Source organism: Salmo trutta, chromosome 12 (assembly GCF_901001165.1).
Source record: "Salmo trutta chromosome 12, fSalTru1.1, whole genome shotgun sequence".
Lineage (NCBI taxonomy): Eukaryota > Metazoa > Chordata > Actinopteri > Salmoniformes > Salmonidae > Salmo > Salmo trutta.
The window spans coordinates 2125061-2134384 of record NC_042968.1 but is presented as its reverse complement, the minus strand read 5'-3'; the positions used below and the strand labels follow the sequence as shown (position 1 = coordinate 2134384).

Here is a 9324-nt window from a genome sequence, read left to right as displayed (position 1 = left end):
CACTGTCTCTCATGGCGTGTCGTCAAACTAATATTTCACACCTCTCTCATTGTCAATTAACAAGTTGTCTCTTAGCGATGCCACGTGCCTTGCTATATGTACAAGGCATCATCATAACAGGTTACATCTTGAGTAGATTGTGCACTCATTAAAGGGAATACAGAAATCAATTACAATCTATAAGGCATAGAAAGTAACTAACATGTCTTTATCCTGTATGTATTTACATTATGGATTAAAACCATAATTGAAACTTTGTAATAACCATATACTAACATTCGGACACCAGAAAAAGGAGCTGCTACATGTGCAATAACTAATGGGGATCCTATTAAACTAAACTAAACATAATGTGAATACTTTATAACCATATGAGGCATTCAACTATGTAATAACAAGATATTACATATTGGAAACTTCCCTTCCTAACCAAAGTGTGTTAGATGGCCCCAATTCGTATTGATGTAATATACTCTCTAATTTTCCCTTATTTTAGCTCTAAGCTAGTCTCTGTACCTTTAACACGTCCCTCTCATCCAGTTCAGTGAGTTTTCAATAGAGTAAAGGCTCAATGAAAATATTACCACTGGAAATATTACCACTCTCTCCGCTAATGGGGAAAGAAGAGTTATCTTGGCCGTCTCCATTGCTGCAATACCTAATTACTGCTAAGCTAATGATGAAATTGTTCAGACACCTAATAGAATGTGTTCGGATTCTGTTATAGACTCTTTAACCGACAGCTTGTTCAGTGTGTGTGTGTGTGTGTGTGTGTGTGTGTGTAAGTAAAAAAAAGCTTGTTCGGCTCTCCTCTTCTATATTATTCCATGAGAGAAGATAAACTTGTACTAGTAGCTATGTCCCTGATTATGGCTTGTGTGAAGTAGGCTATGTACTTATACCTCAACATAACAGCTGTGGGATATTCCCACATGTTATGCAACACCACTACCATTTCCAACCTGGCTTCCCACATCATGCCAAAACCAACTCAGCTACAACCAAACAGTATAGAAGTCCCATGTTTGTTGCATATAGTGTTTCCTTTCCTGAGGTGCTTCATTTATCCTTGTCCTCTATAATAGAACCCATAGTGTTCCATTACAGCGCTTATGGTACTACTCTTGGTGAATCCCTTGACCTGGGAAACACTTAGCTATGCTCGGTGTACCCGTCTATTGTACATACAGATGGAGGGATCTCTCTCTAAGTGACACTCATCTTGCTTTCCTGCTTTCCACCACTCCCACAGACTTAATTTGTTTCATTCGGCTTCTCATGCGTCCCCCCACCCCCCACCCCCCCACCCTGTGACCACACTGCATTAACACCTCCGCCTACCGCGGTGAAAGACCTCATTTATAATCATGAGTCCTCTGAATTTTTTTAATGCGCTGCTTTCCCTTCCCTCACTCCCAGAGCCTGTCTGCTCGTTGAGCTTAATATATTCAGGCCATCTTGCTAACATGGCTGCCGTGATCACAAACGAGTTGGGTAACTAGTTGTGTGATAACACCAAATTTAGTTCAAAGGTTCAATCAGGAAGGCTGGTCTGAATGCTTGTTTAACTTCCTCCAGTAAGCACAATATAATTCACTTAATTTCCTATTCTACAGGCATAGTGAGAATGATTACAAACATCAGCATAGTATTGTTTCGTCACCTCTTTCCTATAGAGAGAAATGGTAACAGTATATTTTTGTAGGCACCAACTCCGCCATGGTTCGTAGGAAAAAGCCTATGAGGAAATGAATGGCTTTTTTCGATAAACTTGCAGGGGTTGGTGCCTTCAGTGGGTTTATTTTACATTGCCTCTTGCCTTCGTTCCTAATTATTAAACTTGTGTTCTTGAAAACAGGGACGCTCATTCAACGTTGCTCTCCCCGTAGTCCAAAAAAGCTCTGGGGTGAAGTTTCCCCTAGGTAAAGTTCTAGGAATATCTTCTCCTCCCCCACCCTTACCTTAAACATGAGTGAGGAAAATGCTCAACTGACCCAAGATCAGCAACTAAGGGAAACGTCACCCCAACTCCTCCACAACACAAGCTGGCTTACTTAAAAGTCAACAACAAGAAGTCAAAGGAGGTGAAACAAAGACAGCAGGATGCTCCTGTCCATACTCGTAGTGTGGATGAAACGGTCAGCAGCCCCTGGATCAATGCATGTTGTATTGGCCAAGGTTTCCCAAACTCAGTCCTGGTTATTTGAATCAGCTATGTAGTGCTAGGGCAAAAACCAAAAGGTGCACCCATGGGGGGCCCAGGACCGAGTTTGGGAAACCCTGGTATAGGCTACACCTGGGATATGGAGGCAGAACTGTACTGGTCTGCCTTTCATATTCTATTTACATGCCAATACCCTCATCCAAATCAACTAGGATACAACACTATTAGGAGCTGTAGATCAGTAGTCTGTTCTGTTCTGGGGGCCTGGAAGGTGTGATAGGGATGCAGAACTGTACTGGTCTGTCTTTCATATTATATTTACATGCCAATATCCTCAGCCAAATCTATAATGAAGGCTAAAATTGTGAGATCCATTGATTATACAAAGCCTCACGCAATGTATAATTATCTCTGTGTTGCACAGCAGCTGCCCGATATGTAAATTGGTAATCGATAGCCTCTTTGTTTTCGTGGATTTAAACGGGCTCTGCTAGATACCAATGTTTACACTCTTTATTAAGCTTCTGCTGTCATTGGAAAGGGGGATTATTTTTATGCTGTCTTTTCTCTCAAACTTTCTCTGTTCTACTTTGTTGTTTAGTGAGAGGAATAAGAGGAGGAGAAAAAAGTCAAGTCCCTTCAGTCAACTTGTAATTACCTTCTTTGTTTCGTGAACCTATACTGTAAGTGCTAATGCTTTTGAGTAGTCAAACCTGTCATCTTTGAGTCAAATGATAACACAGCAAGGCTTTTTTCATGATAGGTTCCATTTCCCACATGTTGGATAAGACACTTTAATATTTACATAGGTCATTGTTCACGGAGGTGTCATATCTTCTCCTTTCCCATGGATTCCCTCGAGTGTAAAATAAAGCATAATAAACTCCTCATATGAAATTGCTTCAGAAAAGTAATGCACACAGCTACTTTTCCTACCACTACAATTGGTTGTTGATTAATTCACTAACACACTGTAATATAAACCTAATAAAATTCAAGATATTATTTGAAAATGTATTTTAGGACATTAACGTTGATATTGCCATTAATGTAGTAGCTGTCCAACAACCCATCTCCTCTCCCCCTATCCTGACCCCTCCCTCTTCTTTCCATACAGTACTGGTTCTGACAAACTTGACACTTGTCTGTTGCGATGGAAAGATTCAAAACCTTCTTATTAACTGGGGATATCTAAGCCATGATTTGGAAATAAACTCCAATTTAGTTCTGAAATCAATTAAGGCTCCTGGGTAATGGTAAAACAAATGATAGCAGAAGGTTAATGGGAAGCGAATTAAAAGTGAGATTACCCTGATTAGCCTGATTGTGTGGCGGGAGCGCAGTAGGGAGAGAGAGTATGGGAGAAAGAGTCTATGTACATGTAGCCTGAAAGGGATAAAAAGCACAGGACAGGGAGAAGGTATCAGCATGGAGGCTGGGGCGTAGTTTATCTAGAGATTGTAATACAAAAAGACGGAGTGACCTATGAAGATGGGGTGAAGGTTAACCTCCCTCCACAATAGTATGCCAACTGTGGTTCAGTCCCTCTCAAACTCAACATCCATAATCGGGACATTCGCCTTCCTCGTCCCAACTTGTTTGGAGGCTGCGGCCTGTAAAGAAAAGGGAGAGAAAAATAGGCTATTAGTTGTTATTTTGCCTGTCTTCATAACCTTGCCAGAAATTAGGCCTTTATAGAATAGTTAGCGTAGGACTAAGACTCATATCTATGCATACTCACGCTGGTTATTATGCACTCAACTTTTACAAACCCTAGTCTCTATTTAGCATCCCTTGACAAGACGGAGCTGCTCTTCTTCCCATAGAAAGTCTGCCACTCCAAGACTTCTCAATCACGGTGGACAACTACACAGTGTACCCATCCCAGATTGCAAAGAACCTTAGCATGACCCTGGACACCACCCTGTCATACTCTGCAAACATCCGTGACTCGCTTTTGCAGGTTAATGCTCTTCAACATCCGTAGAGTATGACCTTACCTTACACAGGAAGCGGCGCAGGTCCTTTTCATAAACTTGTCATCTCCCATCTGGACTAATGCAACTCACTGTTGTCTGGGATCTCCGATTGTGCCATCAAAATGCGGCAACTTATCCAGAACACTGCAGCCCGCCTGGTGTTCAACCTTCCCACGTTCTCCTATGTCACCCTGCTCCTCCGCACACTCCACTGGCTTCTAGTCGAAATTCATCCACTATGGAGCAGCAAGAGGAACTAACCCTTCCTACCTTCAAGCTATGCTCAAACCCTACCCAAGTACTCCGTTCTGCCACCTCTGGTCTTTTGGCCCTCCTACTTCAGGGCAGCTCCCACTCAGCCCAATCAAAGCTCTTCTTTGTCCTGGCACCCCCCCCCCCCTATCATGAACTAGCATGTGTACTTGACACCAACTTTGCTAAAAGCTACTTTGAGGAATGTGTACTTACTATGACTGATATGTGGTTGTCCCACCTAGCTATTTTAAGATGAATACACTAACTATATGTCACTCTGGATGAGTCAATTACATGTAACATGAATTGTTGTATTCAGGGTTAGGTGAGTCAAAGTTGAGATCACACCACAACATAAAGGCAATAAAGGTTTAACACAATGCATTGGAAAAATGTCCCTAATAAAAGGTGAAAAGAGCTGTCAGGGAGGAAGAAGACAACTTATGTCTGATTGGACAAGGTCATTTGATTCGGGAAGCTGATTTGAAATGGAACACTTACTATACTAAAGCAATAAAGCCCGAGGGGGTGTGGTTTATGGCCAATATACCACGGGTAAGGACTGTTCTTATGCATGAAGCAATGCAGAGTACCTGGATATAGCCCTTAGCCATGGTATATTGGACATATACCGCAAACCCCCAAGGTGCCTTATTGCTATTATAAACTGGTTACTAACATATTTAGAGAAGAAAAAATACCTCTTGTCACTCCGTTGGTATACGGTCTGATATACCACAGCTTTCAGCCAATCAGCATTCAGGGCTCGAACCACCCCGTTTATGAATGCTGATTAAGAGCAAGTACAGCAAATGTACAGTATGTGGTGACTAATGGCACATGTACGATGTGACTCACTCTATTGCCAGTACATTTTCCTTGCTGTTAATTCTACTACTTAAGGGCCAGTGTTGACTTTTACTTTCCAAAACAGACGTGGGCGTGGAAGGAGAGGGGACAGGAGTTGTAGATGGGCGGGATGGTGGAGACCTGCGCTATCCACACAAGCAGGGACGAGAGGCAGGCGAGCTCCAGCATGCAGGGTGGGAGTGGTGAAATCGGCCTGGAGACGACCACAAAATGCACCCTGTGTCTCCAACCATCAATGTGGAAGACTCCAGAGATTCAGGAGCAGCATCTTGAAAAAGCTTGCTGTCCAAAGCTGCAATGTATAATTTGAAGTAGAACTTGCGTATATAGGACAGTAAGTTATCCATAATTCTTGCAAACACAACATGTCAAACAAAACAGAGAGGATGTTAGGTTGGTCAGGTTGAAATACTGGTGGCAGCTGTGATTAAGGAGGATGAGGACAGGTATGGAGGCTGATTGGCAATGAGTAACAGCTGGTGGTAGTTGAGTTGTTAGACAGGGGGCAAGTTCATTTTGCATCGCACAGGAGCTGCACTTGTCAACTACACTGAACAAAAATATAAATGCAACATGTAAAGTGTTGGTCCCATGTTTCATGAAATGTTCTAAAAAGCTTTCTTCCCTGAAATTGTGTTTACATATTTGTTTATATCCCTGTTAGTGAGCAATTCCCTTTGCCAATATAATCCAGCCACCTGATAGGTGTGGCATATCAAGAAGCTGATTAAACATGATTACACAGGTGCACCTTGTGCTGGAGACAATAAAAAGCCACTCTAAAATGCCACAGATGTCTCAAGTTTTGAGGGAGCATGCAATTGGCATGCTGACTGAATGAATGTCCAACAGATCTGTTGCCAGAGAATTAAATGTTAATTTCTTTACTGTAACATCATTTTAGAGAATTTGGCATTACGTCCAACTGGCCTCACAACTGCAGACCCTGTGTATCGCGTCGTGTGGGCGAGCAGTTTGCTGATGTCAATGTTGTGAACAGAGTGCTCCATGTTGGCAGTGGGATTCTGGTATGGGCAGGCATACGCTATGGACAACGAACGCAATTGCATTTTATCAATGTCAATTTGAATGCACAGCGATACCGGGACTAGATCCTGAGGCCCATTGTTGTGCTATTCATCCGCCGCCATCACCTCATGGTTCAGCATAATAATGCACGGGCCATGTCGCAAGGATCTGTGCACAATTCCTGGAAGCTAATAGTTTACCAGTTCTGCCATGGCCTGCATGCTCACCAGACATGTTACCCATTGAGCATGTTTGGGATGCTCTGGATCTAGCAACTATCCAGCAACTTCGCACAGCCATCAAAGAGGAGTGGGACAACATTCCACAGGCCACAATCAACAACCTGATCAACTCTATGCGAAGGAGATGTGTCATAATGCATGAGGCAAATGGTGGTCACACCAGATACTGACTGGGTTTCTGATGCACGCCCCTGCCTTTTTTTAAAGGTATCTCTGACCAACAGCATATCTGTATTCCCCGTCATGTGAAATCCATAGATTAGGGCCTAATTAATTTATTTCCATTTACTGATTTCCTTATATGAACTGTAACTAAGTAAAATCTTTGAAATTGTTGCATGTGCATTTATATTTTTATTCAGTATAGTTGAAAGAGTTGCATTCAGGTCTGCTCCTACTGCCAGAACTGCAGCTACTACTTAACTTCTTTCTATTACCATTTGATGTTCCCTGATGTCAATTTTCACTACTGAAAGGCCAGTGTTGGCTTTTACTTACCAAATGCAATGAAGCTGGTAGGACTGACCGAGTAGCACCCCAATGCGACATGAGTTTTGTCTCGGGTGCTGTCTGATGTGTTAATTTTGACACTTCTTCAGTGCTAGCCTAAAGCGGGTGTAATTTTGGGGACCATGTCTATGTTCCCACAGCCCTATATTCCCTCAGATTTGTATTCAAATCAAATCAAATTTATTTGTCACATACACATGGTTAGCAGGTGTTAATGAAAGTGTAGAGAAATGCTTGTGCTTCTAGTTCTGACCATGCAGTAATATCTAACAAGTAATCTATCAATTCCACAACAACTACCTTGTACACACAAGTGTAAAGGAATGAATACGAATATGTACATACAAATATATAAATGAGTGATGGCTGAACGGCATAGGCAAGATGTAATAGATGGTATGGAGTACAGTATATACATATGAGATGAGTATTGTAGGGTATGAAAACATATAAAGCAGCATTGTTTAAGGTGGCTAGTGATACATTACATCAGGATGGCAAGATGCAGTAGATTGTATAGAGTACAGTATATACATATGAGATGAGTAATGTAGGTTATGAAAACATTATATAAAGTGGCCTTGTTTAACGTGGCTAGTGATACATCTAATTACATCAAGATGGCAAGATGCAGTAGATGGTTTAGAGTACAGTATATACATTTGAGATGAATAATGTAGGTTATGTAAACATGATCTAATATAAATAATATAAAGTGGCAAGTGATAAATAGATTATATCAATTGATTACATTCTCTAGGCCATATGCTCCCTCTACCCTATGTTCCCTCAGCCCTATGGGGGGGGGGAAATAGTATTTTGTAATAAGTTCAACAAACTATTTTCACAACATGTTAGAATTAGCGCTTGTAAAAGCATATAGAAATAACCAAATTTTCAACAAAGAAAAGTGTTTTTCCGTTAACCAATGATTCAATATTTCAGTGGGCCCTAGGCAATATCATATTACATATTTGAGCCAATCATCATAAAAATTACTTGAGTAGATGCTGAGATAAAAAATTGTATTTACAAAAGGTCAAGGTCATAGTGATTGAAAATATTCAGCAGGTCCCATATACAGTACACTTAGTATACCAAACATTAGGAACACCTTCCCAATATTGAATTGCCCCCATAACAGCCTCAATTCATCAGGGCATGGACTACAAAGCTGGCTCATGTTGACTTCAATGCTTCTCACAATTGTGTCAAGTTGGCTGGATGTCCTTTGGGTGGTGGACCATTCTTGATACAAACGGGAAACTGTTGAGCGTGAAAAACCCAGCAGCGTTGTAGTTCTTGACACAAATCGGTGCACCTGGCACCTACTACCATACCCCATTAAAAGGCACTTAAGTCTTTTGTCTTGCCCATTCACCTTCCGAATGGCGCACCTACAACATCCATGTCTCAAGGCTTAAAAATGTTTCCGTATCTTATCTGCTTCATCCACACTGATTGAAGTGGATTTAACAAGTGACATCAATAAGGGATCATAGCTTTCACCTGGATTCCCTGGTCCGTCTATGTCATGGAAAGAGCAGGTGTCCTTAATGTTTTGTATACTCAGTGAATACCGTTACATACTGTATTTGGGTAGATGCTAAAAAATGTAATATTCATTTTTGAGCCAGCAATGCACGTTAAAAGTGCATTTCGCCGTCAATACTCCATATTACGAAACAAAATATGGTACACCGGTTGAGAACTCAATTCCCTAAATGGTCACCGATGGCGCAGCGATACGCTTGTTAGTTTTCTTGCTGGAAAGGTTGGATATAAATGTATCATTCTCCCTTAGGGATTCTCTAAGAAGACATTCAAGAAACTCCACTAAATTCTCAATAGTGATACTTTTATATTTCAGAAGTGCCTCCCATTTGAATATCTGAAAAAGATACATGGGGGCTAACAGGCAAATGTTTTCCTTTTTGTTGAAGGAGAAAGAGAAATTATTCAAGCTTTGTCAAATTGGTTATTGATCATCGCTAGACAACTATTTTTAGGTCTTGCCACAGATTCTCAAGTAGATCTGTCTTCTTGGTAAGCAACTCCAGTGTAGATTTGGCCTTGTGTTTTCGGTAATGTCCTACTGAAATGTGAATTAATTTCCCAGTGTCTGGTGAAAAGCAGACTGAACCAGGTTATCCTCTAGGATTTTGCCTGTGTTTAGCAAATTTTTGTCATTTTTTTATCCTGAAAAACTCCTCAGTCCTTAATGATTACAAGCATACCCATAACATGATGCAGTCACCATTTTGCTTGAAAATAT

General features: G+C 41.1%; 1 long non-coding RNA gene across 1 annotated transcript; it reads right to left on the bottom strand.

The window, feature by feature from the left end:
* Positions 1–3582: 3582 nt before the first annotated feature.
* Positions 3583–4339, bottom strand: LOC115202804 (uncharacterized). Its single transcript, XR_003880065.1, has 2 exons — positions 4165–4339; positions 3583–3777 (listed from the first exon to the last, which is right to left on the bottom strand). It is a non-coding gene; the product is annotated as an uncharacterized LOC115202804 (long non-coding RNA).
* Positions 4340–9324: the final 4985 nt, after the last annotated feature.